Here is a 4573-nt window from a genome sequence, read left to right on the forward strand (position 1 = left end):
AGACTCAGGAGCACCTGGATCCCGTGCATGGGGTGGCATTGGACAAGAAAGGAAATGAGTAGTTCTCCTGTTAAAGTCCTGTCCCTACAAAAATACACTTTTATGGAGGAAAATAAGCCTCTCCTTCCTTCACTGATGAACTTCTCCAAGGTATGGAAGTTACAACACCTGGGACGCCACCCCATTCCCACACAATAACATTTTAAGGGAGAAAGGGGCATGTGGGAGGGTCTATCCTTAATACACATTTCCCACATTAATTGCACCATCCTTTCATTTCTCCCTCAATCTTACAAATTACTAAGTGGTTGTCTAGTGGAGAGAAAGCAGAATTTGGAGCTAGAGAATTTGAATTCAAATTTCATCTCTGCCACCAATTCCACCTTGTGTACCGCAAAACAACTTCTCTGAACCTCAGTTTTTCAAATGTAAAATCGGTGACTTCTAAGGCCCCTTTCCAGCTCTCAATCTGTCATCCACACCCCCTCCTTGGGGCCTCCTGCCCTGGAAATCAACCCCCAAACTGCGCCCAGCTCCTTCCCTTACCAGCCCCAAACAGGCTCTGACCCTGACCATTTCCCTCCATCTCACACCTACATGATTTTTCACCCCTTGGCCCCGAAATGTTTCCATTACTTAAAGCCCCAAACACCCCCTCACCCCTAGGTCCCCAATTGTCTCCATTCCCTCCCTTCTAACCTGTCTCTGACCCCTTATGCCCAAATTCCTCCCTCAGAGCCCCCCAAAATCTCCTGAGCCCTAAGACCTCCAATGCTTTTCCATTTCAGTCCTTCCTCATCCTCAAACACTCTCTGACCTTTTAACCCTAGATTGCTCCCTCAGAGCCCCCAAAGGGCCTTCTGAGCCCCAGGCCCCCCAATTCTCCTCCATTTCAGTTCTTCCCATCCTCAAATCCCCCAGGACCCCTGAGCCCTCTCCCTCATTTCATTCCCTCCATCCCCAAATATCCTCTGCGCCCCCGCCACCACTACCTCCAGCCTGTTCCCTAGGAGCCCCAAATACTTTGGCCCCCCCAAAAGTCTCCCCACCCCTGGAAGCTGCACTTTGTGACCCGTCTCCTCCCGCCCCCCCTTCCCCCCCCCCCCCCCCCCCCCCCCCCCCTTCCCGGCCCCGCCTCAGGAGGCGCAGTGAACCCCCCATCCCCCCCGCACCCCACACCCCCACCCCCGCAACGCAGCCCTCACCTTGGCAGAGGTTCTGGGCTCAGGACACGAGGATCCCCGTGGGCTCAAGGTTCGGGGCCCCTCTCGGGCTCGGGGTGCAGCTAGCTAATAAAAAGGAGCGGGCCGAAAGCTGGCCCTGGCCCCTCAAAATGCAATCCTAACCCTAACCCTACCTGCCCGCTTCTCCAGGGCTCCCCATCTCCAGGCGGCATAAAATGAGGGGTTTTGGGTTTTTTTTCTGCGCAAGAAGGGCGAAAAAAAAAAAAAAGAGAGACTCCAAGCTCCATAGGCACCGCTGGGATTCGAACCCAGGATCTCCTGTTTACTAGACAGGCGCTTTAACCAACTAAGCCACGGCGCCGCCCGCACAGGCACGGCGAGAATCTCCTCCCCATCGCTGTTGCCCTCGCAGGGCCTCTCTCGCCCCGCCCCGCCCCGCCCCGCCTAGCCCCGCCCCGTCCCGCCTCGCCTAGCCCGGCTCGGCTCAGCCCAGCCCAGCCCAGCCCAGCCCAGCTCTACCCAGCCCACGCCGGCTCAGCTCGCGGCCCAGGGACCACCCAAGGAGTCACTAACCCAGGCCGGCCAAAACACGACTGCACCATCCCTGGGAGCTGAACGAGTGTCTGCAACGCGGAGCAGCGCGGCTCGTGTTTTCCGGTGTCTGCTCCTCCAGTAGAAAACTTATAAAGCCGATCTCAAGGCCCACGCATGTGTGCGTGTGTGCATGTGTGTGTGTGTGCATGTGTGCATCCATGCATTCATGCATGTAGGAATAGGATGCTTGTGTCCTGAGCTATATTCAGACTTTACGCGTGTGGGGATCAGATAGCACTGATTAAGCGTTCACTGGGTGCCAGACTAAGTGCTGGGAATACACAAAGGCAAAAGTCAGTCTCTGCCTTTAAGGAGCCCACAGTCGAATGGGAGAGACGACGAGCGAACCACGTACAAGCAAACTATATATGCAGGATAGATGGAAAATAATCACCTGAGGGAAGGCACTAAGATTCAGAAGGGCCAGGAAAGGCTTCCTATAGAAGGTGAGACTTTAGCTGAGGCTTGAAGGAAGACAGGAGGCTGGGATGAGGAGGGAGAGATGTCTAGACATAGGAGACAGCCGGCAAAAAAGCCCAGAGTCTGGAGGTGGGAGTGTCTTATGAGAAAAACAGCAAACGAAGCCAGTGCATTCGTGCACTATGCATAGACTGAGGAGTACTCAAAGATATAGATTAGATAGATAGATAGATAATGTTCATAGTTCCATGTTCATGGTGAATGCATGTGTGCATGTGTGGTGTTCATACCAATGAATTCGTGTATGTGTGGGTGTAGGCTGCTTCTTCTCACGGTCCATTCAACCAAAGCTGTAGTGTAAATAGATTATAAAGCATCCCGAAATGGTTTTTTTTTTTTTGGTAGGTAGATAGGTTAAAAGAAGAGAGAAGAAATTACATGGAAGAAGTGATCTCTCACTGGGCAATCTCTCAGGGCACTTGCTCACAGCCTCTACCGTGGGTTAATTCACTCTTTCCTTTCTGGAAGTTTACATGTAAACTTATATCTCCTATTCCCAACCCCCCAAATGCCTTAGAATAGAAAGACTTTTAGGCCCAATGTCCTAGGTATCTTTCTATCTCTGGCACCTAGCATGGTATCCTGAAGGAGGTAAATAGTAAAAGGCCCTTACAAAAATTAGCTATATATTACATACTCAGGTTGAGGTAACTTGGAAATGTTAATTCCAAGTAAACTCTTAAATGGAGAAATAGTTTAGAAATAATTAAGCTGTCTTCATATATTTAAAAAAAAAAGTTTGCTTTCTCTATTGATTGGGAGGACCACTACTTTCCTTGAAAGCCTCAAGATATTTCTGATTCCTTCCAACTGAAAAATCGATGATCCTAGAAGCTTGAATATATAAGGATCAGCATCCTTAAAAGCAGGGCCCACTCATGCTCTATCACGTGCCAAGCAAGTCCACCAGCAACCTCGACCACCATCTCTTCTCAGATCCTTATGGAGAACAGCCCAGGACTCTGAACCCAAAGCCTTGGGAATAAGTATCCCTCCCCCCCAGCCAAACTACCAGGTCTGCTTCCAGCCCTAAGCCATCATTAAGGTAAGAAATCATTGTGGAGAAAGGGCCCACCTTCCTCATCAGCACCAGCAACAATTGCTGACCACCAGCAGGCAGATAAGCAGATGAGCCCTGGGAGTGGCAGCACCTGCCAGATCATCTTGTCTTACTTCCAGACCAGTCCTCACAACCAACATCTGGGGAGGCAACTCCTATGGAGAAGAAACCAGCTTTTCCTACCAACTGCCACTCACAGGGTGGGCAAGTCAGCCTAACTGAAGCAGAAGGCACCCTGGGAGAGAGATCGAAGACAGAGTGTGCTAGGAAGGTTAGGTCACCAGCACTACCATCTTGACCACCATCTCCCCTCAGACCCTCATAGAGACAGGCAGGACCCTCAACCCAAGAGCCTTGGTGTTGGCAATGCTTCCTCAGCCCAGTGCTCACAGCCAAAACCTGGGAAACAACCCCTGTGGAAATGAAACCTGGTAACTGCTCCTACAGGTGCTATAGCCACATCTGTTGAAGACCCAGAAAAGAAAGTTCTTGTCACCAAAATCCCTAGTACTGTCAAATGACTCAACATCAGAAACTGATATAATTTTATCAGTGGAAATGACATTTAAAAAAAGAGAAGCATTAATATCTGCTTTCCCACTGCACCCCAAGGACATGGGACCTTTCCATCTGACCCTTCCATCTGTGTTCTCTCCCCCATTAGAAGGTGAGCTCCTTGAGAGCAGAGACCGTCTTACTTTTTTGTATACATCCCTAGCAGTGAACACAGTACTTTGCACTTAATAAATGACTTGTTCATAGTGGTGGTGGTGGTGACCATGACAGACCTTGGGCAGGACCTTCTTTGGTCTATTCTGGGGTCTTATATGAACAAAGTGGTTGGTCTTTGCTCACCTCCTGTCCAGCCAGGAGTACTGTGAAGGACAAATGCCAACAGGAGAGATGATACAGCATTTCAGAAAGGTAGGTCAATAAACCAAAATATGCCTGTCTGTCTCTATTTCTGTCTCTCTCTGCCTTCTCTCTGTCTGTGTGTCTGTGTCTCTCTATCTGTTTCTCTCTTTCTCTGTCTCGCTCTGTGTCTGTGTCTCTCTGTCTCTGTTTCTCTGTCTCTCTGTGTCTCTCTGTGGGTCTCTTTGTCTCTGTCTGTCTATCTATCTATCTATCTATCTATCTATCTATTTATCTATGTCCTCTTCTGTTCTAGGAGCCCTGGCTCAGTCACCTTCTCCTGTAGTCTTAATAGGATTCAGAGCATCAAGAGATCAGGTGAGTTAACTGAGGTTCACAGAAG

General features: G+C 49.8%; 1 non-coding gene across 1 annotated transcript; it reads right to left on the reverse strand.

The window, feature by feature from the left end:
* Positions 1-1471: 1471 nt before the first annotated feature.
* On the reverse strand, positions 1472-1545 carry TRNAT-AGU. Its single transcript has one exon. It is a non-coding gene; the product is annotated as a tRNA-Thr (tRNA).
* Positions 1546-4573: the final 3028 nt, after the last annotated feature.

The sequence above is a fragment of the Vombatus ursinus genome, unplaced genomic scaffold (genome assembly GCF_900497805.2).
Source record: "Vombatus ursinus unplaced genomic scaffold, bare-nosed wombat genome assembly UNPS02014786.1, whole genome shotgun sequence".
Taxonomy (NCBI): domain Eukaryota; kingdom Metazoa; phylum Chordata; class Mammalia; order Diprotodontia; family Vombatidae; genus Vombatus; species Vombatus ursinus.